This window comes from Corvus hawaiiensis, chromosome 7 (assembly GCF_020740725.1).
Source record: "Corvus hawaiiensis isolate bCorHaw1 chromosome 7, bCorHaw1.pri.cur, whole genome shotgun sequence".
NCBI lineage: Eukaryota > Metazoa > Chordata > Aves > Passeriformes > Corvidae > Corvus > Corvus hawaiiensis.
The window spans coordinates 7312986-7338632 of NC_063219.1; the positions used below are offsets into that span (position 1 = coordinate 7312986).

Consider the following 25647-nt stretch of genomic DNA (forward strand, 5'->3'; position numbering starts at 1 on the left):
TTCCGCAGGTCATGAAGGAGTCTCCACTCCGGCTTCCGGATCACAAAGACTGGGGAGTTCCAAGCGCTGTTGGAAGGCTCAATGTTCCCCTTCCCCAGCTGCTCCTCCACAAGTGCAGTGAGCGCTCTCAATTGGTGTGTTTTTAAAGGCCACTGATCCACCCAGACCCTTTTATTGGTGAGCCAATTCAATTTCTGGGTGGGGCGCTCCGCAGCGGCCCCTATTAAAAATCCCGGGGTTGAGATGGGATCTCAACCTGGGCTCCCCACTGAGACATGAGATCCTTGCCACACAATGTAAACCCAGAGTCAATAACAGATGGATGGACTGTTGCAATCTGCCCCTCTGGACCCTCAATCTGGACAAGAGTCCTGCTTCTCTGGGCAGCCACAGATCCTCCCACACCTGTAACAATACCTTCCGCTGGTTGTAACCCCCAATGTGACGGCCAGTTGTTGGAGGCGATGACCGTCACGTCTGCCCCCGTGTCCATCATCCCTGCTAGGCTGATGTCCGAGCCCTGGCATGAAATCTTGCAGCTTAGCATCGGCTTATCTTCCCCTACCACCTCAGCCCAGAAGACACATGGATTGTAGTTTTCTGGTGAACTTCTAGGCATGAGGATGGCCTGGGCGAGAACCTGGCCAGCTGCAAGAAAGAAAGGTGGATGAATACATTGGATGTTAACTGTAAAGAGTCCTCGTGATCCTACTTGGACAATTTCTGGTGTTATTGAGATCTCTGGTGGTGTACGCGTGGTGTCTCCTATTATAAACAAGCAGCAGTCTTTCAGTCCTTTGCAGCTCACGAGGACCCGTTGAGGTGTGATGGAGTCCATCGTGGTTGCAGTGGCTGCAGTCACAGTTTTTCTGGTTGCAGCTTCTTTATTTATGTCATCACGCAGGGCCGCAGATCCACGCTGGGTCCTCAGTTTCCCGGCTGTACCTCCATGGGAGTGGGCGATGGTACTTGCCCTGGGGAAACAGCTCGGGAACTTTGATTAATTGGGGCTGGAGCTCTGCAGTTCCGGGCCACATGTCCTGGCTTGCCACATCTGTGACAAGTCCAGGTTCTGTTTGTCATCCTCTTGTCCTGAGGTGCCGTTGCCTCAGCGGCACCCGCAGCTCCTACCACATTCCCCCTCGTTTTTAAATTTGGTTGGCCAATTGGAACTAAGGTTGTGCAGTGCCAAATCATCTGCTTTAACGTTGGTGGAGGATCAAGTGGAAGGGTCATAATCACTCTCTTACAAGGTTCATTTGCATTAGCTTTAGCTATTTGAGTGATTATGCTTTCTCTAATTCGGCTCAGTGGAATCAGCGTGAGATGGGTGCGTGCGCTGGCTCCTCCTCAGAGGAAGCACGTCGGGCAGCCGATGATCAGGCTGGCGTTAGCCTGGAGGCAAAGAAGGCGGGAGGGGCTTCTGGTGTGAGTTCCAACAGGTTTATTTGCAGGAGGGTCCAGGGACCAGTGAAGCCTCGAGGAGACGCGGGCTAGCCCCCTTTATGGGGGGTGGAGTAAGGCAGGGAAAGGGAAAACAACCAATGGGGTACAAGCAGAGGGGAGGATACAATTTTTCAGAACAAATGGGGAAAACAGGGAGGCAGGAGTCATAACAGGGAACCAATTAATAACTACAAAAGGGAGAACTTTCTGGCACAGGGGGAGGTAATTTAGGATTGGGAGCCACCCAGGGGGAGGTAACCTAGACCTCAGTGATCTCTTCTGGTGACTGACATTTGATGGTTTCAGCCCGAGAGCAGGCTGACCCACCCCAACAATAAGCAGCTGAGCATCCTCAGTCCCAGTCAGTCGTGGGGGCCGTGGCTGTATCAATGTATGTATGAAAGAAATATGGCAAACATTATTCCAATGAAACAAAGGGGAGATGTTTTATTGAAGTTACAAACTGACTTTGGGTCCAGCTTGGTGTGACTGGTCTGCTGGTGTAGTATTAATAGGAAATAAGATTAAAGCTCCAGGGAGTGATGTGGTTTGAACCCCGCTGCCGAGTCATCCTCCCCAAGCTTTGCCATATGCAGGGGTGAGTGTTATCACTGGGGCTAGAGAAGAGACACAAGTTACACTGAATTTTGTGGGTTTGTTCCAGGTCTGTTCAGAAGACACACATTGATGTTATTTCTCAGAGCACAAGTTTAATCCCTAAATTCTAAATTCATCAGTTTTAGCTTGGCAATTAAGTCTGTTGAATTTTACTTGTCCTGCCCTACTCGCTGATCAAGCAGAGCATTTTATATGTTCTCATGCTTTGATCAGCTTTGACTAAATCAGAGGCTTTTTAGAAAAATGCTTCAATAAGCTGTGACAGAAAGGTAAAATTTTAATGAACTTCACATGTATAATTTTAGGCGTGTTTTGTGGATAACACTGTGAGACATGACTGACATGTTAAAGCGTTTTGTCCTTTGCCTCATAGAATTTATTAGACTTTTGCCTTAAAAGGGGTGATATTTCTCATGAAACATAATCTCCCATCACTTCTGACCACAGATCCAACCTGTGTTATCTGACAGTAAATACACAGCCTCATCAAATCACTTATCTTCCCACGTTTCAGCAATAATTTTGAGGGAATCTGAATAAATTACCTCGCAAATAGTACAGCTGCTCTCAAACAGCAGAACTAATGAATTGTCATGACTGGAGAGAGGGAGAGGTGCCTTCCGTCTGTAATCCAAGACAGCTGACAGGATGATGCCTGATCAGGTTTAGTCACCATTGCTAATTACAGGCTGAGAAATTATAGCCGCTTTTAGGTTAATGGCTGGTAAACACCTAGAGCTAACTTGCAGCAAGAGAGGACTTGCCCTAGAGCTTAAGAAGGGGGTGGAAGGACATTTTCCGCTGCTGTGCTGACCCTCCAGCAGTGACTGTCCAACCCAAGCCTTTTAATTTCCATGGCATTCTGGTTCCAAAGACATTCTAAATACAAAACCTGGGGACCTTTCCCCATTAATTTTATTTTTTTTTAAACAGAGATATATTAACACTTTAAAGGCTAGTGTAAGAAAGAATTCAATTATTCTTCTCCTCCGTCAATTCTTCTTCTCCTCAACCAAGTTTGTAATGTTGTAATGAAAAATGTCAGTGGTGTGATGGTTATACCAACAATAAAATAATTTGCTCTCTGTTTTTATCTAAGGATACTAAATCTAACATGCCAGTTATATCTCTAGAGTGGGTTTGAGGGAGTAGTGAATACCTGCTCAGTCAGCAGAGTTTTAAATCAATCCTAGTGCTCTGTAAAAGCAGCAGTATCTTGTCAGCTTAGAAAATGTTAATGGACTATCTGGCAAGCATGACTAGAATTACAATTTCAAACTTATATTTCACTGTACTCATCATTTTTGGTTTTTATTTCCTCTCAGCAGTAACTCACATAAATTCACTGGTAAACCAGTCCAAGTGTTTCATACAAGGATACATAAACTAAGGCAAGGGTGATAAGTGAGGAAGGTAGGTAAAGGACACTAAAAGTACAGTAAATTCAAGTGGACCTTGAATTTGTAATACTGTACAAGCTTTTGTGCTGCTCAATATTTATTAGCCTGAGCATTTTCCTTCCAGACCTGTTGCAGTATTCATCCTCTCTGCTATCTAACAGGGATGGCAAAATCTAAAATCAATGCATGTCTCAATAACTCTGCTGCTGAAATGCTCAGACTTGCTTTGACATCCCCATTTTGGAAATAAAAAACCCAAGAAGAGGAAAAAGCCACATGGACATTTTCAAAGCTACAGAAGGCTCTTTTTACTGATAAGCTGAAGTAAGTCATTTAATTTATCAAGATGATAACTGAGATGGGATTTGATTGCTGTTATGTGAACAGTTTATTGTTGGCTAAAAAGAGGGATGGTGAAAGGGCCTCTAATTTTTCAGGGAAGAGCATGACATATTCTGATTTATGGACAAATTCTAATGACATACCATGCCCAAATGTTTAATCTTTCAAATGTGATGAAATGAGCAGAGCAGCCCAAGGATGCAGAAATTTAATGTTTCTTTATCTTATCATACCTAACTTCTGGCAACTGTACATGAGGATATTGAAAGTGAAACTACGTGCAATAGAGGGTTAAATTCTTTATTTGTATTGCTCTTTGATATATTTGACTGGGGATTCTTCACCTTTTAAAAAGTGAAAATGAACACATAAGCTTGGGGTTCTGGGCTAGTAGTTTTTTATTATCTGAAATGGTATGAGCTTGGTATGATGTCTAAGGAAAAAAAACCCCAAAGTTATTGCATCTGAATTTTTTTTTCTCTTCCTGCTCAGTTCCAGTCAGTTCTGGTGGCATTTGAAGTGTCACGCTATTTGTGTGTAAAGGTAAAAGAGTCTCAGTATTGGAGAACTGTCTAAAATTCATCCCAGATCTCTCAAATTTGACTTCTCTGCAGAGAGAACTTCTGTGCAGACATCTTCAGAAGCATAGAGATAGTGTGAAAAACTACAAAATATCTTTTTATAGCTTCAAAATGAAAAATGTAAAGATAAAGCTTGATAATTCATTCAAACTTTAGAAAGTCATGAATATGCTGACATTTAAGTCACTATTTACATATATATGTATATATTTACATATATGAAAACCTTTTTGAGGGAAAACCTTATTTATACACTCTGTTAGAAAAGTAAATTGCTGATAACTGTTAAAGTTTCATTTAAAGAAACCCTCACACCAGTTCATACTATGGCTTTCCTGGCTCCCCCTCTAGAAGCAGCTTTCTTAGTTCTCTGATCAGTAAGGCATTGCAAAAAAGATAATTCAGAATTGTATTTGCAACTTCAGTTTTGTGTGTGTGCGCTTAGATTCTGCTTGGACTATGGTCCAATGAATAAAGGTATTAATGTCAACAATTTTTCCTATGGAAAAGCTGAGGTTTCACTAGAACACTCCATCCAAGCACTTGTGCAGCCACTTCTTTTCGCCTCTCTTATCCCCTGAGTTCACAAACAAAACTTGTGGCTCTGTATCAATAACCCTTCCCCCAGCTGTTCTGAGGATGCTTGCTGTGTGCAGGCTTCCCCACATGATAGCACTATCTGTTGTCCAAGGATAAGCCTCAAAGATGCCCAAATTATTCTTTTGGGTTGTTTATGAGCTGCAGAAGTGTTCTGGAGGCTGTGCCGAGGGTGGTTGGTTCCATAAAGATTTGGGGATTTGTGACCTCATTCAGAGATGTCCAGTGACTGATACAGTGCAGGGTAAGGTTTTAAAGGGTGTGTGGGGGGGAGGGGGGGTTGAGGATTATTTCTTTGGAGGTTTTACTGTTTCATGTGGTGTTTTGGCAGGCTTTATTTGGATTACCTTATTACATGTTTCCTTAGTAAAGGAGCAGTATGCATATCAAGGAAACATGTTTTTAGTTGGATTAAGATTTAATAAATAATACAAAAAATAATTGTCAGTTGGAAAAATTACTGTTCGAAGATGCTCTAGTGAAGTCATGAAACAGTCATTACTTTCTGCTTTCCTGACTAGGCATAAAAATCCCTCACACTTTAAAGGGAATGCAAGTCAAAACTTGTTCAAAACTTGTTACTCAATTTTTTTGTTTGTTTGTTTTTATTTTTTGTTGTTGTTGTTCCTAAAGCATCTTTAAATTTCCAATTAATGTAGAAAATAGTTAAACTGCTTCTGTGCTGGGATTGGAGGAAGAAATGATTTTCTGTTTCTGGACTGAAGTCCAGTAAGTTATTTTATTTGGAGCTTTTTAGGTTTTTTTTATTCTTCAGCTGAATGAACCGAAACAAGAAAAATATTGCCTGTTTCACCACTGCTGTACACCATAAACTGTATTTTTTTAATGTGTCACTTAACTGCTAATGCTGAAAGACTCCACGAAACTGCAGAAGGCTTCCTGTTTACTCTAGTGAAAGCTATGATGACAGTAAGGTTGGGTAAAAACTAAGTGTCCTGACTTTCTATCTCTTAAAGGAATTACTTTAGGAAGTTGAGTTAAAGAAATACCAGATGTCAAAAAACCCCCAAACCTCTCTGCTTTGCAGTGTGGGAAATTAGAAATTATAATAAATGATGTCTGGAAACTTGAGTTCAGTCAGGAACCTGCCTCAGTTTTATTTTCTTTAAGGACTCACTGTGACCTGGCAGGTAAGACCATCATTGTTTGTAACCAGCAGTTTATAGCATGATGGCACAGAACTTTGTAGGTACAAAAATGCTGCTAGCGAGATTTTCTTGTTATTTTCTAAGTCCGTGAGAGACTTTTCTCTCTCACAGAAGAGGTAGCAGGGAATATAAACAACCAAGCCACCTGCAACCTTGAAAAGTCTTGTTTATGGTATAGTAGAAAAATATTTTGACAATGGATGTTTTAGGATTTTAGCCAATCACCCCCAAGGGGTGGCTGATCCTTTGTCCAATTAGACTATGAAGAAAAAAGTCTATAAAAGAGTTTGTAAAATAATTAAATCAATCAATCTTGCTGCACAATTCCTGCCTGCTAGATCTTCTCTCCTCCTCCTCCCTATGGCTGCAGGACACAGTGATATACCCTAGGGCCCAGGCCTGCGGCAGTAGAACTTGGCATACCCCATTTTATCCAGCTTCTTTATGCTGCCTTAACTTTTAAACTGCTTTCATCTATTTCTGCAGCTTAGATGCTGAAGGCCTTTGAAAGAGGAAAGCCCCCAAGTTGGTGAAGTGGCAGAACACCATCTCCAGGGGAAGCTCTGTGGGGAAGTCTGGGACTGCAAATGTTGTCTGTCACCTTGTTCATCAGGTAAGAGGTGAAATGCTACATTCACCTCTCCAAAACTAGCAGGATGTGCCCCTTTGCAAAGGAGAAGAGGGGAAAAAAGAAAAAAAGGTATTTTTTTGAAGTGACCCCTTGAAGGATTATAAATTGTGCAAATCCTTTCAGAGTAGATCTCCTTGGATCTTTCTCTTGGAACAAAACTGTATGCTATGATAGACAAATGCCCACAAATTTGCAAAGTGGTTTGCTTTTTTGTTTTTTTCTAATTTAAAAATTCTGGATTTTGTCTGAAGTGATCTTCTTGTAGCTGAACTAATTCACATACACTTAATTGAACAGAGAAAGGAAAGATAACAATTCCTTGTGTTCAACAGTTCTAGCTGGAAGGGCCATTCACAAAATTACCCACCCAAAAATCTGAACTTACATCTTCTAGGACAGAAGGAAGCTCGTGGTCTTGGTCCCCAAGGAAGACACATCTCTGACCTGCAATGAGGGGCTGGGAGCCAATGTGGCCTAAGAGTAACTAGTCACAGAGGCAGTTTGTATTTTCCAGGCATCCTGCGTTCAGTATGTACCCTGGCCCAGGATCAGGGCATCCTGCCTTCTCAGTGACTGGCTCCACCACATTCACTTGCAGCTACACAGGCTGCAGAGGAATTTGGCATAAATAACTGCCTGCAACACATGTAACAAAGCTCTGGTTGTCTGGTGTAGAGGGACTTATAAGTGCTTGTTAAGCAAAAGCATTTCACCACCATTTTTTTTAAAAAAAGAGAAATAATTCAAGGACATATTGCATGCTCAAATAATAATGATAAAAGAAAAGCTTGGGTGAAACAAAATCTTGCAGTAATGCCTGTAAAATCCCCCGGCACTAGCAGCTTTTGAAGTGTTTCACTCCAGTTTGCATTTATGCTAATGAGCACTTGAATATTTCAGTGGTTTTTTGTGTTTACTTCAGCCTGACCCAATAGTTTGCTTTTAAGATCTTATGCTCTGGAATAAAATCATACCTTTTGCCTACACTTGGAGCACATGTTCCTTATTCCTCACTTTAAAGAGTGCCTGGGACCAAGCCTGCTTGCAGCATGGTGTTATTTTTTCCCACAGATGATGGGCTGCTGTTGTTCCAGACATCTTTCAAATGGTCAATGGGATGATGAGACAAACACCTGTTGGTTTGCAGTCTGTATAATCTGCACCATGCTTGCAGATGGTGCCCTGCACAGTTCTGTGAGGTATGTGCTAAACAGCCGTGAATGACTTGGAAGCAATGCTGGAAAAAATATAGACATTAAAACTTTCAGCAGTTCCACTCCTGTCAGGTTTTTAGACCTGGCTGGGCACAGCAGAGCACAGAAAGGGGAGGATTTCAAGATTGCAAATGTTCTTGGGCTGCTAATGTGCCATTTTTCAGCTATGAAAGTCTTCAGTAATACAGAAATGAAGAGGTTTACCCAGAAGAAAATAAGTGTTGCCACTTTATTGTTTTCGGCAGGAGGTGGTGGTTCATCATTTGAACACATCAGGTACTCTTGTTGTGACTATCATATAATTTAAAATGACAGTGCTTCAAATGGTGACAAAATGACAAAGCACTGATCTGTGGTGGAAGTCTAGCATGGAGAGAGAGCTGCAGCCAAGCAAAATTGTCTGGAAAGGGAGTTGGAAGAGCACTTTGCTTTCATTTTATTTATTTCCTGGGCTTTGCCTTTGCTGATTCACTAGCAGGGAACCAGGAGGTGTGAACCTTGATGTGAATATCTCCAGTTTGTGGGGTATTGTGTCTGTGGCACTCTCTCCTCCAACATTTTGAGGATTTGTTTATACAACGTTGTTCATCCCTGTGGAAACCGCTGAAATCAAACCTGGTGCTTTCGCTGTGGCTGGAATACTTACGGCCATCCACATAGTAAGGAAAAAATTCATGGTTAAAACTCTCTTGACTGGTTTGCATTGTCACAGTTGCTTTTGAGATTCTCAAATAGAGAATTTTGCATTTTGGAGATACATATTCTGCTGAAGTTCCCAAGCCTGAGAAATTCCTGGAAGGGCACAAGTAGTTGCTTTGTGACAAACACTGTGAGCTGGTCAGCATCAATAGCTGATGGTAGGAAAGTGTCCTATGGCTGGGAATTTACTGCTGCCTTCAGAGATTCATAATCCTACACAATTTTTTTTCCTCAGGCACTTGGATGGGTATTAGAAGGATGGGAACGAAGATAGATTTTGTGGCCACAAAATACATAAAATTATTTTTTGTAGAAAAATAGTGTATGTTATAAATGCGGTGATTAGACGAAGTCTAGATAAAATTCCATCTAACTGAAACACTTTCAGCAAGGACTGAAGTTAAATGAGATTCTTGAAGTGTACAAACACATACCAGACAAGTGCTAGTGAGTGATATTACTATCTTAGAAACTGGAGTTATTGCTAAAATGTAACAGCTGTTTAAACTGAAATTAATAGAAAGGCATCCTGTGCCACTTGATTTTTCTTAAGTCATTTTCACTGCTGTTCCCAGGAGAGGCTGAGAATATGGGATTGATTTACAGTGAGAATGAGACCTGTGATTATCTAGTTCCTCATCTTGCCAGTAGCTTTCCTTTGAAAGGTATTCCTGCCCTCCTTCCCACCCCATGTCCCTGCTGGGTTGCAGGGGATGCCACATGGGGAGCTGGAGAAAGGTGTTCAAACAAACCCCCCAGTTTTAACTCAGCCAAGGGAATTATTTACGTGCTGCCCCTGTTAGTATTTAAATCACTGATACTCAGGTCCACGACAACGTCCCTTCCTCCAGTCATTTAGGATATGCGAATTCTCCGACTGACCAGATGGTCTGTGCTTGTGGTTTCAGGTCTGAACTCTTCAGTGGCCATAACCAACTGCAAAATGCCATAAATGGAACAATAGCATGACTGGAGCTACCCAGTGTCCTTCAGATTAACAACTGGCTCTGTAAGTACCACTGTCCTGATGGGAATTCTAAAAAGCAGTGCCAGCTTCTGTGGATGGTGGGATCTTGGTTGGCAAATTACATGGTGTTAAGGAAAAAGCTTTTCTGCCCAGGAATTGTTCTATGGCTGTGTTCAGTTTGAACTCCTCTCATGTTTTTTGCGATTTACTTATATTTCTAAACAAAGGTAAACTGTCAGCCCCCCACAAGGGGCTCATACATATCCCTTTGAAACAAAGCCTTAAATCCCCAAACCATCTGTGCTGTAGGAGACTCAGATTTTCCAAGTACTGTTTCAAAGCTCAGGCTGGTGTGACTGGTCAGTGATGCACTTTTTAGATTTAAAATCTGGTTTCTTGCTTCTACCTTCCAGCCTATGGTTTTAATCCTCTGTGGAGCTGTGCTGAGCAGAACAGCTGGCCTGTAATTGGGGGAGATTGCTGCAGCCACTTATCTCTGTGGGTGTTACTTCTGTTCTCAGCATTATTGCAGTTAAAATGGTTATCATTTTCATCTATAGTGTCTTGCTAAGACAAAAATAAGCATGTGCCACTTACCTTTTCAGTGTTATTGAATCATTTCAGTATAGAATGATTTACTTTTTTTTTTCTTCTTTTCTTTCCCTGCTGATCCGTGGCCATATCCCAGCAGAAGTTGTGCATTGTTATCACTCTCATGCTATTTAGCAGAAGGGAGCAGGATCTCGATAAGCTTAAAAATTTCTGATTACCATGACTGGAATAACAAAATCTTTTAGTCTGACAATCAAAAAAAAAATCCAAACTATTTTATAACTGTGCACCTGAATTCTACAAGTTATTCAGATCTTGTTACACTGCCTTCTTTTCATGCCCCTTTACTATTTTCTTTTAACTCTGAATGGCCCTGGGCAGGTGCCTCTCTTGTTGAGCCAGTCATTTCCTGAGTCATAAAATTGGGAAGCCATACTGGGTGGTCAGAGTTCAAGTGAGTTCTGGAAGAGGGCTTGTACTAACAGATTAGGACTTAAGAAATCTGATTTCAGTTATTATCTCTAGCAAATATTTCTAGTGGGACCTTATATGATCCATTAATCAGTCTGGGTATGATCTGCAACCTGACAGTGTTGATAAAGGTGTTTCTTTTGACTTTATTGAACTTTAGCATCCTCATCCACTAAGTGGGACCATTGCTTTCTTGTTTCTCTTCTTTGTCTGTCTAAGAAAGAGGCAATGTGCAACATACATTTAGCATCCAGAAAAAATAATACACATGGCTCTGGCAGCATACAAGTAATGCTACCAATGCAGGAAGAAAAACCTTTAGAAGGTCAAGTTACCACACATCCAAATTCCAGAAAGCATTTGTCATGCCCTGGGAACTGATCTGAAATCTGATCCGTTTTGGAGAATAAATCACCACACAAAAATGCATTAGAATATCTCTTACTGAAATTCCCCATGGAGCTGATTTCCTCGAAGCAGCCTTGGGTATGGTGTGGTAATGGGACTTGTGTTCTGGAAGGAGGCTTGTGTCTGAAAACCAGTAGGGACACTGGAAAAAGCAGTAAATCCCTCAGTGCTTACAGAGGGAGGGACTGAAGCTCCTTCTTGCAGCTCAGTGGAAAGCTGGATCACTCTTCAGGTATGTCCTTATAAATGTTAGCACATGGACCTCATTCTGAAAGTTTTAATGCCAGTACTTTACATTGGGTAACTTGTAATATACAAATAATATCAGCTCCATGAAGACTTTAAAATAGAAAGGAAGAGGATGTTTAAGTCCTGAGGGTTGCTCCCATATTAGATCTCCTTGTACTGCAAATTCTATGTAAGTAAAAAATAAGAGCATTTGACTGTTTCATAAAGCTACGCATATTTGATAGTGCCATATCATAAAACGCTTGTGTCTTGGGTAGCTGGGTGTGGTAGTTGTAAAAGTGTCAGATTTATTCTAGGAATTCTCTGGGTTCATATTTTTTAATTGCTTTTATTACTTGTATCTCCAAGCAGAGGTGCATAGAAACAATCAGTAATTTGTCCTCTAGCCACGTGATTTCATGTAACTGAGCCAACGTCCTCTGCACACAGAAAGAAAGCAAAGCCCCAGGATGAAAGCTCTGCCTCGGATTACCTGGGATTAACTGGTGAACACAAAAAGGGTATTAATAAGAAAATAGTGGAGGGCTAGCGCAGGTCTTCTCCCCTGAACAGAGTCTAAGACACAACCTTATACCCTGGTGGGTCTGCTCTGTGCCTCTTTAGCAACTTTTGGTTTTAATGGTTTGTGCTAAAGTGGGCTGGGACAAATGTAATGGATGTAGGGGGCAGGAAAAAACCCTTCTGCTCTAGTGTTCGGTTTTAAATGATTTTCAGACGAAAAGAAAGCTGAATATAGTGCACAATATTATTCCAAATAAGGAAAGGAACTGGCTTGGAAGAGAAGGTGGCTGAGACTGAAAGCAAACACAGCACAAGAGAAATGTAAAGTGCTGTCTTATAAACTGTGTATTTCTCCTGCTCTGTCAGTTTATTCATAATAGTCGGTCCTTAAAGTAAATAAATAAACAGTGTGGATATTTTTTTTCCATTTTTCTTTTGCCATTTGTGTACTTTATTCAAACCATTTCTTTTCAACAGCTTTTTGTCTTTCCTTCCATGGCAACAAAGAGCCAGGGCTCCTTTGCAAAAGCAATACAGTCCTTCCCATGAGACCCTCTCCATGCTAAGGTAGGTACAAATCCCCACCTGTTGTTAGGACTGCTAACATTATTGACCAATAATGATGATAATGAGACAGCTCCTAGAAATGCATTATTAAGATGATGGTGTTACCCACAGCAAGTGGTGATCTCTAGGTTTTATTACACTAAGGCAGCCTTAAAATCTTCAAATCATTTACAGCTTTATCGCACTTTTTCAGTGGCTGTTATTGCTCAGCCATTCCTCTTTTTCTTCCTGTTGCCTTCTCAGATGAGCAAAGATCTTTGATGATTCCCTTTTCTCACTCCGTGAATGAATCAAACAGCTCAAAATCCACAGGGCTTTTAAAAAGGAGGAGCACTGGAAGAAGGAGATTGGTCAGATAGAACAGACATGCATTTGTCTGGAGCTGGATTGGTCTGGTTTTGTAGTTGACATTTGTGAGCACAAAAGCATTACGGAGAAGTAACAATGGCATTTTTAGATTAAATAGTAGTAGATAAAAAAAGTTAATTTTGTACTAAATACCACTGTAATATTATGTCTTGCAGTATATTTCTAACTATTCTGAAGTGATAATCAGTTTTCTTTCCTGTGAAAAGATCCATAGTCTAAGGAGACTCTTGAGTGGCAGCCTAGATATGAGAAATGCTATTTGAATTAGGCACAGTTTATGTGCCTAATAAAAAGGCATATACTATGCTTATAGTACCTTCCAGAGGCTTTCTCTCACTTTTAGACCTTCTTCACAAAAGCACATGCAATAAAAATGTTGCTGCCACCAGCTTGTATGCCTGAAAGGTCAATTCTTTGTTCTAACTTTATCAGTTTCTTTAATAAAAGATATTAACTGTCTTCACAAACCTGTCTCACAGAGAGAAGAAAAATATCCCCATCTCCAAAGAAAATATCATTTCTATTTAATGATTAAAACAAATCAGTGTGAGAGAAGACATAAGGCAGCTACCAGAAAATTCTGATGAGTAGCCAGCTATAAAAGCTTCAGTTTTCTGGCCATTCTGAAAGTGGTTTTTGTTTTCTTAGTAAAATTGAGCACAATAGAAAAAGAAATCTTTCAAGGCCATGGTTAATACATCAGGAAAAGAATTCTTCCTTCCTGACAATCTGGACGATGCCCTTTTTGATTCCAGCAGGTGCTACAGCAGCTCAGTGCCAACTCCATTCCTTCAGCCTGACTCATGGAACATCCCCTCTGTAAGGGGAGACCAACACCAAACTCGCAGCTTTCACTGCTGGAAAAGACTGAGGTGACCTTGAGAAGGGACTCCTGGCTTTGTCAGAGGAAACTGATGGGAGGGTACTGCCTAAGGCCTTGACTATGAACACACGTCAAAATCATAGGAGATTATTACCAATAAGATCATTATAACACTAATAATTAATAATGATTAATAATAACAAACAACATTCATTACATTTCCATAAAATAAAACAACTATGATATTACAATAGTAATTAATAGTAATAACAATCATTAAATTTCTGTAAAACATAACTGATACTACAATAGTAATTGCTACTAATTAACAGTAAAAACCCCACTACGTTTCTAAGAAATATATAAGTAATTAATAGTAACAAACAAAAACTATTAAATTTCTATAGAAGTTAACAACTATGATCTTACACTAGTAATTAATACTAATTAATAGTAACAAACAAAAACCATTGCAATTCCATAAAATGTAACAGTAATTAATAGTAACAAACTCCATAACATTTCTATAAAATGTAACTGTAATTAATACTAATTAATAGTAACAAACAGAAACCATTACATTTCTATATAATCTGGCAGTAATGAATAGTAACAATCATTACATTTCTATAAATATAATTTGGAGATCATAATAATAATTAAATTTCTATAAAATATAATACTACTAAGAACAATGCTAATAAGATGTTAGTCTAGTGCAGGTACCCAGACCTGTGTTGTTTATACCGAGTAGAACACAAACCCCAGTTCCAATTTTGAGCTAGTGCATTTTTGTTCCAGGTTCAGCATTTAAATTCATCCCCTCTCTGGGTGTGAATAATACAAGTTATCCCTGTATGACAGGAAGAGCCAAGCCTGTGCAGAGTTCATTAGCACACTGTGCTCTGCATGGTCACTGCTTGATTATTTGAGGGTGTTTGTGGAAAATAAGTCTAAAGTTCAGCTTTGGTGGATGATCACTCTTTCTGCACCATTTAAGCATATCATCTCATTTCTAATGGTACTGATTACAAAAATTCATGGGCAACCACAGTCATTTTCTGAATGGAAGGCCAAGAGAAATGTGACCCTGTTATAAAACAAAGCCCATGCTACAGTGAGCAGTGCTAATATGGGCTAAAGGCTTGGGGGGAGGGGGCCTGTTTCCGTGTGTGATTAAATGCATCTCATTGGTATAATGCCTTCCCATTTAAACAGCTTAATTTTAAAATCACCAGATAATTGTGTAATTGTGGTATTTCTGTTCCCGGTGATGAATCAGGGTCTCCTGTCTAATGGTTCTGTGAAAATAAAATTGCCTGAAAGCAGACCCAGCTTTGTTCCGTGATGTCACTGTGGGGCTCGGAGCTGGGCCCTGGAGCAGGTAAATGACGTTTCACCTGGCAAATACACCTACACCTACTGGGGCCGGTTCACTTCTCATTCCAAGAAGGATATTACCCATGACATCCCCGATGTGGTTCCACAGGCCAGTCAGCTGCTTCTGATTTCTCCTTGTAGCAGCTCCCTTGAAGAGTGTTTCAGCTGGGAAGCTGCACTGTTGCTGTCAAAGGAAGGTCAATCCATTATACATAGTGTTGTTGGACTCAACTGAAAAGAAATATACCCAAAGCAAGCAAGTCTCAGTGTTCTTTTATGTCTTCCCATTTCATAAAACACAAGCCACTTGCTAAATATATGTAATTTGAGTCAAATTGGTATAAATGCCTATCAAAGATAGGGGTAACACCAAGGATGCTAAGGAAAGAACAGCTAGGTGTTACCAATTAAATACAGCAGTAGATTTGGGAGAAAGAGCTGGATTTGTATGAACACGCTCTTTGTGCTTTGCTTCTTCATGTAGAATCTCCAGAGACTAGTAAAACACAAGTCATTATGGGCAGCTTCAGGTAATCTTTAATTCTTTCACTTCACCCAAATGGGGCTTGGCACACAATTTCCAGATGCAACTACAGTCTGCTGTGAAACTGCACTGCCCCAGGCTACTGGCTCTGCTAAAGGCAAATGAATGGGTGGGAGAAAAATGTGAGTTCAGGCCAGCAGAAAGATTTGATGTGTCACCTGTGCCTGTTCCATCCCATGTCCACCTCAGCCTGCTGCCAGGGCGGGTTATGCGCCACATACACGTGCACAGGTCCTGCTTTGTGTGCAAAGATGCTACAAAGCAACACCACACACTCACAGCAATGTGGGGTGTTCCCAGGAGCCATGGTAAAACACTCTGCTCTCCACAGCATGATCGAGGCCAGGTGTGAGACGCACCAGCAAATGAAACCACAGCATGTAACACAAACACCCCCTGCAGTACAGATCTAAAGTCATGGGTCTGTGTAGGACTCATGGTTACTACCCTTTTATTTACTCATATATCCATTTATTTCTGTGTCAGTATTTCAATCCAAATACTTATTGCCTTATCTTGCTATTTTCTTCACTGATGTAATTGAAAGATATTCCTGTAGTTCCTCCACTTTAATTTTGTTAATCTAAACAAGCCTAGCAAAGCTATTTGAATGTGTCTTTAACAGAGACACTGTCCTTCCTATAATCAAGCCAGCAGTTCTTTTGTTATCCAGTCCAATAAAGTGATACATACAGTTTCAAGGAGACTGTTAACATTGCTCTAAATGAAAGCACATCAGTGGCTTTAACAGGATTTTTTTGGATTATGCCAGGAAACATCATGCCTGCTACATGAAAAGTGCACTGGTTTTCTCTTGGCAGTGGCAAATATGTGGGTCACAGCCGCAGTAAACCAAAAATACTCCCAGGCCTTTGTTATTTATTTTTTTTCCCCTCTTCTGTAACTTCCAGATGATGAACTGCAGAAGGTCTTGTCCTCTGGGACATGAATTTATGCAGTGTATCTTGTGATAGTAGGATCCAAAGTACATTTCCTTGCATAGTTAATCTTATTTTTGTCGTTGTACCTTTTGAAAGGCATTTAGTTTCCTGTTTATACAGAGACAGCCCTGACTTCTGTTTTAGCATCAGTTGAAAATTTAAAAGAGAGAGGATTTTCCCACACATTAATGAATATTTTTATCGGTATTGAACTCCAGGTTTCCTTTTTATATCCCCTACCCTAATTTCTTTCTGCCTCTGAGTGCTATACAAAACCCAGAAGGGGGACAAAGTCTGAGAAACAGACTTCACGTGAACATTTTAAGCCATACCTTGAGAGGAAACCTTTGCAATTTCAGTATGCGCATGTCGAGAAGAGCTATTAAAATACATGGTTCTCTAAGGCACTGCTTTGCTTCACTGCTTCACCTTCCTCTCCTGTTAGACAACAGCCAATGCAGTCCATTCCTGTTGGGAGGTTTAAATTGTGAGCTCCTTGGGCCATGGGTTGTTACCTTGTTGCTTGGTGCTTTCACAGATTTTAGTCCCAGGAAGCCAATGACCTTGACTGGACACAAAAAACACACCTTATACAAATTATCCATTAAGTATTTTGAGAGTCTTTGGCATCACACAGATTCATTCACCCACACTGAATATGTCTCCTGCTCAAGGCAAATTGTCTGAACTTCTTGCATAATACTCTGCCTTATTTATGAGTATTTCTGCCTCTAACCTGCTCTGTGTCTACTACACTTTCTGTTTCTTACCATTTTTAAGGACAAATCAGTAACTTCAAAAGCTGAAGAATCCTGTCCTGAGTGGCCACCTGACAATATGTAGACTCTAAGGCAAAGGCTCAAAAAAAATTGGTGACTTTATATTCCTACCTTATTATATGATGTTAGACACCATCACATCCTCAAGTTTTACTAAGCTGAAAACAGACTGGAAGACAAAGGAAAATAATCCCTAAAAGCTTAAGAAATACAATTTTACATGTTGGCTGCCTCTGTGTTTTTAAGGTTTTTAAAAACTGAACCAAAGTATCTAAGATTTAAACACCAACTTGAGCTGTCAAAAATCACTACAGATGTAGGTAAAATTATTGTTCATGTAGCAGAATCTAATTCCTGTCTCTCTCTGAATTTTGGACACAAAACTGGCTGACAGCTCACACTGCAGTTATATGAAAACATCACTATCAAAAGCACAGACACTTCAAACATTTTTCTACTACATTTGTGGTAAAAAAGGCTTTCTAAAAGCTTATCGTTTTAGAAAAATAGCACATATATGAGAAAAACAATGGTTTAAGATTGTTTCTTTTGCCAAGTATCAAGTAAAAGCATTAGAAACAGATACTGCACTATTTCATGAAGTCAGAAAAAGGTAAAGACTCGTAATTTAATGTCATTATATAGACACACTCCTATAATATTGTAATCATCTACTACTTGAGACAATGAAACCAATCCAAAAGCTTTACCTTAAGATAAGAATTTTACACTGGAAACAAACTGAATACATATGGCAACCCTATGCACTATTCAAATGAATCCATTCAATTAATATTTAAATGAAAAATCATTGATATTCTCAAACTTAAGAGAAAAAACTCTTTAATAATCCCACTATACATGGCACTGCAATTAATAACATGCTGAGTGTAAAATGTGCGGGTTTTTTCTTTCTCCTGTTATGGTCTAACATGTCTGAAGGATTCTGTTGCAGATTTGTCTTTTAAAGAGCACAGGCCAAAGAACTTCACTCACATGGGCTTTCCAGTGTCAAGTTGTTGATACTGTCACAACTCTTACTGCCATTGTACCTTAAATCCCAAATGAAACAATTACTTCATTATCTAGAGAAGAGTAACCATTCAAGATATGGCATGGAAGGAATAAAGGGAAGATCCTTACCTCTACATTTTCAGAACTTGAATGAAATCTATTCAGAATATAAGAAACACTGCAACATATCACTGTTCAATGGGGAAAAAAAAGAGGGAGAGAGACAAAGAAGGATTTGAGTTTAATTCTTGGATGCTTTTGAAGGACAAGTAAGGTACATGTCTGCAAGTACAATGCAGATGCAAGTGGCATAAGATGTTTGGGGCTTTTATAGCATACTGGAGACTTTAACTTTGTGATAGAAATTGTCACATTACAAGCCTTTCAACATAACCCCAACACCTTCCTACAATTTAATTTCTTCCTTTATTCAGACCACAGATAGTTTCCACAATGGAAAAGTACAGGCAACTGGAGGGAAAAAAACCTCAAACACTGCTGAATGAAACACAGATGTAGAAGGGCAGCAGACGTTCTTTTTCTTGGTAATTATGTTTCTGACAGTCCTTAATGTGATTTCCTACATCAAGAGGAGCCACTGACACAAATAAGTATTTCCAGACTTTGTTTTGCAGTTTTCATTGCTAGAAATGTTCTGTTCAGCTCTACTAAAGGGACAGATAATGTACAGGGTATGGAGGAAAAGTGCTCTTTGCCTGATGTTGTTGGCTTCTCATCCACTACATGGTGTTTGCTGATACAATCACAGTATTTTCTATGGGAAAATGAGTTTGGTCCAACTTCCATTAGGAAGGGTTCAGAATGTAATTAAGATCAGTCTAGAATAGTTCAGTGCCATTCTTAGTTTTAGAGAGGACTGTATCCTGGAGATCCAGGTTACTCTTATCCCTGTATCCATCAAGCTACTGGCAATTTTGAATTAATGGCAAAGTGGAACTGCTGAGGGGTTTTCCCATTCTTAAACATTTTACGCCTTAGTGCTTCCATTAGCAACATGTACTTCAAAGAGATCAGAGTATAGGTGATCCTGTAAAGTATTTTCAGACTAAGACTATTGTGACATGTATTTCACACTCAGTTATTGATGCGTTAGAGAATGAAAAATATGAGAGGCAGAAGGCACCAGTAAGGGGACACTCTATATGAACTGAGTGTGCAATCTGACTGGAAATTTCATCTAAGTGTCTTTGGAATTAAAGGCTGTTATCTGACCTTGGTGCTTACCAAGTTTTCTTATAATTGCTATTGTAAGCAAAAAAAAAAAAAAAAAAAAAAAAAGCTTAAATATAAAAACTCACCAAAAAAAGACCAAAGATTAACACAGCACTTAACTAAACTCAGTAACCACACCAGCCTAGTGATGCGTGTTCACTCAGCCAGCACAGCACCGCTGCTGCTTGCAGCAATTTTTGCATCCAGTTTCCTTGGTGTTTTTTTAATCATCTTACAATTTTACGTGAAATTACATGTAGGTAATAGAATGGAAAAACCCAACACCTTCCTACCAACTGCTGCCAGATGTTTTCAAAACTGAAAGTAAGGGTGAGACCCATTCCAGTAAAACTAACAATGGAGTGCAGCAGAGATTCCCTCACTTGCCCACCACATGCCCCGCTAACAGCACAGGCCAGTCTGCCTTTGAGCCACAGCGGGCCAGTAGCCCTGTGCTTCCCGTGTTCCCCGCACAAACTGCAGGGAAACAGCGGATCAGGGCATTGCTGCTGTGCCCTGCCTGTATAGCCTTTATGGACTGGAGGCAGAATCTGCAAGACAAGCAAGACCTTTTCTTTCCCTCAGGAGCATCTGCAGCTCTCCTCTGCTGCACAGGCACCTATCTTGTGGCAGTTATAATATTATTTGAAGTTATCTCTTATCTGTCCTATCTGCTTCCTTTTCACAGGAGAATTGAGCTGCTTTCTGTGTGGGGCCAAAGACTGCATACCCTGAGTGAACTCACAGCAGGAAACCTCAAGGCCTTTTTGGGACAGGCCACATCATTCCAGAGCCCTGTGTGGAAAAGGAACCAAGCAGTTCCTCCAGCTGCCTTCTGCACTAGAGAGCAACTACTACCTTTCTGCAAATTTAAAGCTAGACCTGATGAACAAAAGGATTTCCAGTCTGTCCCCAGGATGTTAAATACACACAGTGTGTCGGTTTGGCCAAATTTAAAAATATATCCTCTGAGACCAGGCAGGTTACAAACCACCCCTCCCCCACCAGGTTCGGGGAAAAAAACCTTTCTCCTCGAAGGAAAGTGAAAGAGATAAAAACTATTTATTTAACAAATACACAGGAAAAAGATACTAATGCTAAATAATGAAACCTCTCGCTGTAGAGAGAAAACCTGGGAAAATTTCAGAGTCCTTCCATAGTCTCTCTCTCCCCCCCTCCTTGGAGCTGGGATGGGGTGGTGGGCCCACCTCCAGGGCCAAGGCCTCGGTGGAAATTCCTCCCAATATATTCTGATGTTGAAACCATCCAGCACAGAAAAAAGGGGAAAAAAACCCAAAGTCCCAGGAAAACAAAAGTTCAACTCTCCGTCTCTCTCCGGAGAAAAAGAAAGCCGAAAACTGGCTGGAAAGCAAGCAGGCTGCTTCCTCCCGCTGCTGCAGAAGCAGACTGGTTTTATCTCTGTGTCCTTGGAACATGAAAACAAACTGCTTTGAAAAAGTACGCTTTTCTCTCTCCCCTCTCAGGCTCAGGTTAAAGGCATAGAAAGGCACATATACTAATTTCTGGGCATAGTGCAGTGATAGGAAATACAACATCAAGTCATCCCGAGACACACAGGCAGCCATTCCAAATATTATGAAATTAAATAACCTCCTCTATTCTGCATAATAAAACCAAATTGCTACAATTGTGTCATTAAATGCCACACACAGAGAGGATGAAGAATCAGTGCAGCCTGTAGATTTTTCTCAAGTTCTGTCAGCAGCACATGTCTGCCTGCAACAAGGAATACCTATATCCATATGCTTCCTGTCAACCTGTGTGACAAATGCAGCAGAGTCTCTGTGCTCCCAGCTAACAGAGGGAGTAAATGATATATAAAGCCCCCCTTTGTTCCGATCCGTGGATGGAAGGCATGGCACAGACAAAGACAAATGTGATGGCTGCCTGCTGGTCGGGGAGAGTCAGCCACTGCAGCTGTGAGCTGATTCAGAAAAAACACAGCTTTATTTTATGTTTATGGGTTTGAACCCAAGCTGAATGTGTTTGTAAATGACTAGGGTGCCATTGTGGCTTGGCTCCCATGCCGTGCTGCAAGCCAGGCCCGCTCGCTCTGGGCACGGCAGTGCCACGAGATGCCGACCCGCTCCCAGTCCGCACAAGCAGCTCCTCCACTTGTCACCGCAGCTGAGTCACCCGCTCACCGGGAGCAAGGGCATCCCAGTTGTTCGCTGCCACAAGCCAGCAGCAAACTGCAAATTCCCAGAGTGACTGGGGGGACCTGAGAGGAGGCTGGTTCAGGAGGATTCCTCTATCTTTGTAATGTCCTGCCAGTGGGGTAAGGACTTCCACTATGTCAAAATTTTTCTTCCAAGTGGTAATGCCAAAGAAACTGATTATCATTTTTGCAAGGCTCAGCTTCCTAAATTGCAGTGAAGGAAAACAAAAGGTCACACCAATGTAAGGTCTCCCTTTTGCTCATCCTTACTTGGTCTATTCCCTTCTACTTCCCACATTCTAGCAGAGGAAAGGTCCAGGCTCCTATAGCCATATATTGGTAATCTTAGTATAACATTTTATACAAAGAAGCAAATCAGAGGAAATTAATATAATTAGGCTCATCCCCAGACAAAAGGTGGAGCTTATGTCCCTTGACTCCTCTAAATGATGAAGATACGCTGCTCCTAAAGGGAATTATGACCCACTAGATGTCCTGCAGACCTGTCTCACAGCAGTGGCTGCGAAGTCTTGCTGGTGATACCTGATGTGTTTGGCTGACTTGGGAGGCTGGGTTAGGTCTGAGGTTCCTTCTTCTGCTTTTCAGATGGCTAAACTTAAGCATTATTAAACCCAGCAAAACATTAGGCTTTTAAGCTGAAACACCATGTTCATCACTGAACCACTGTTTGTGATGTGTATTACTGTTAAGTAATACACAAACCTGCAATTTCAGAAATAAAATGTGACAACTCTCAGGCAACTGTGGCAGCAATGATCATTCTAGAACAACACCACTGAAACAGGAGATGATGTTGGCTGTTATTACAGGGCCTGTTTTCATAAAGCTCATATAAAATCCATATGCACAGTAACCATTTGCAAGTGAAAACAGTGGCTGATGTGTGCAATTGTTTATTCTGAATACAGAACAGACATCTGCATGAGCAAATCAATGTGCATGCAAATTTCCTCCAAAATTCACAGAGACGGTTTTGAGCCAAAGCCACAAATGCTTTTTGGAATATTCCTATTGATTTCAGGGATTTTGCCCACAGATGTTATTTCTACACTACTGACTTTACTCCACTGCTCTTAAATATCAAGAAGAGCCTTACGTTTTCTTTTACTTACAGCACAGTTAAACTGATATTGAGTCAAACCAAGCCCAAATACTCTAAGAAGGGATAATCTCAAGAAGTAAGCTTGATAGTCACTAAATAATAAAGTATGAATCATACTGCTATTTATCTTCTCCTGCAGTGGATATTTGCAAGCAAAAATCAGGGATTTCTTCTATTTATTTACCTATTTTCCCCTCCAGGAAGTCTGTTTAATGAGGAAAAACCTCCAAGCTCTTAAAATCCATGTGTATATGTTAAAGCTTTTCAGTAAAGAAAACTCTTCATAAAGCTCAAACGTCTCACAGTTATATTTTGCTGTTGCTGCTAAGGGATGAAAATAACTAAGTGTAAAAATAAAATATTCTGAAAAGCTTTTGAATTCTGTAATTGTGTTCATGTTGCAATGGGGGTTTTTTGTTTAAATTGGAAGGCTCTCAATAACTGGAAAGCTACCAGGTTGCCCTCAGGCAGAAAAGTACCACCAACTCTCCAATATTGTGCAAAGAACCAAGGGACATTTGGTGCATCTCCGTACCATACATTTGCTACTGCCCAGGGGTTTGGGCCCTTCATCTGCTGTTCTGTGGGCACAGGAGCATCTTCTGCTTCAAATTCTCCCAGTCACCACAGGGCAGCCCCCATCTGTGTGCACCAGGTCCAAGTTACTGGCCAGGTCTCAAACAATGAGAAGCAGTAAACAAGCAGCAGTGACCTCCAGCACTTGAAAGGGCTGATCAGCGTAGGAATAGTCTCTTGTTTTGCTTTGCCAAATTCTCTCAGGATTCCTCATGAAAAATTAAAGGTTCTATTCCTTTGGCTTAAGCTGCCACACTTTAATAAGATGAGTTGTTGTTCTTGGTTTGCTGATTGATAAGGTTTGAAGCACATTTACTTTGCGTTCTGTTGCATGTAAGCTGGCAATGGGCTAGAAGGAATCATTTATAAATGAGATTAATTTTTATAGATTAGCCAAGTGCCTAGTGACTGGGAATATAGCAGTGTCTAAATATTTAGATTAATTAAGCAGCAAGGAAAGATAAATATTCTTGAAAAGAACACATTTATTAGGCCACTGAAGTATAAGTAGGAATAAATAAAAACAAGCAAAGAAAAAGCCTAACACAGAGAAAAGGCGTACCAGTACAATGAGGCAACCAAAAAAAGTTTGCACGTCTTTATTTATACCTGTTCCATCACTAAGTCTATGTTTATAATCTCAAAAATGTAAAATACTGGTTAGGTGAATGATCTTAGCTGGTCTATATTACTATTTTCAACCAAGCAGTATGGGACACGATTTGTGTCTCTGTCTCTGTTCTCCATGTTAAAATAACTGCTTTACAGTCCTGTTGCTGCCTGTAGACAAACATATATCTCCATTTATATATACACATCCATATGTACACATGGGAAAGGATTATGTAAGGTAGCCTCCCCTTACCTTGGAAAACAAAAATGTTGGCATAGATTCCTGTCTGCCTCCTGATTTTAACAATCTAGGAGTGGGGAAGAAGTATTGCTCTCATACTGAATAAACCATCATCACAAAGATAGGTTAGGCACCATTATTCTAGTCTTTCTATAAGCTTTGCCCTGCTTTTGTGGTGAGCTTTTTCCCCTCTTTCCTTAATGGGGAACAAAGGATCACCAGGCAACACGACAGAGCAAGTGAACAACCTCTGTAGCATCTAAGTACTTCCCCCAGTATTACTTTCAAACTAATCTAATTACTTCTCAATTTTCCACTTCTGGATGAAAATAAGTTTGAAACAATAGGAAAGGGCTAAAAAAATTGAAAGAAATATTAAGCACAAGTGAAAAATATCTATTTCTCCAGTAATTGTCTCATGGGATTCTTAGAGATGTTAAAAGTATACTCTAGGAGTAAGAAGCATCACTTCAGTCTTTCAGAACATTTGTATTTTACTGACATGAGTTCTTGTCTCTGTTAATTATGGAGGTCTGGGTGAGGTAATTAAGAGGAAAAAATAGTGTTTGGGTTGTTATTTTAATAACTTGAGTAATGCATACTTTGTACAGTTTACCTTTTAAAAATATAGTCTAAAATCTCTAGAGAATAGACTATTAGCTCTGAATAATCCTGGAGAGAGCTTGACTTCATATTAATTGATCTGCTAAATCACAAAATGGTTATTGCATGCATATAATTAAAAATAGATACTAGGATCTTAATCACTACTTTTAATCTTGAAGTTCTTTCCTTAGGTAGTAACAACTGCAGTTCTGTGTGGTTTATGTGTTATCTTGTTACTTCTAAAAGTTATTAGATTCCTTCTCAGAACAGTCTGGTTTGTTTTCTTTGTTTTGTGTAAGTATACTTTAAAACATACTAAAATATCAAAGAGAATTTACAGTTTTGTATAACTTTAGAAAACTTGCAACTATTTAAAATAATTTCATTGTTCTCATAAAATCATAGTATTTTCATCTCATGTCCTCATTATGTGGAACATGTCAACTCTACTTCAAAAATCTGTATTTACTTTATTGTAATAACAAACAAGAATTCTAGCACAGGGAGCCAGCTAAACTAGAAAACATTTCAAGTAAAATGGTTCTCTCTACTCTGGGCATGGCCTTATCTGATAAATTTCCCAGGTTATGATTTTCTAAGTAATTTACTGACAGAAGAAGTTAAAATAGTTATTTGACCTTTCTGGATTAAGTGAATCTAAATTAAAGTATGAGCAATTACTGCAGTATTTAAATTTTCCACCTTCCCTCACTGATTCCTCCCCTCCCCTTCAGTATGTTTATTAGCACTGGTTACTTCTGGCTTGTCTCAGAAGTTAATTTTTAAATTTCAAAAATCACAGAAGAATTTTTTGA

The 25647-nt window shown here is 40.0% G+C and overlaps 1 long non-coding RNA gene across 1 annotated transcript; it reads left to right on the top strand.

The window, feature by feature from the left end:
- Window positions 1–6511: 6511 nt before the first annotated feature.
- On the top strand, window positions 6512–20502 carry LOC125328897. The gene is made up of 5 exons (XR_007204940.1): window positions 6512–6766; window positions 7856–7983; window positions 9606–9706; window positions 12323–14988; window positions 20184–20502. It is a non-coding gene; the product is annotated as an uncharacterized LOC125328897 (long non-coding RNA).
- The last annotated feature ends 5145 nt before the right edge of the window (window positions 20503–25647 follow it).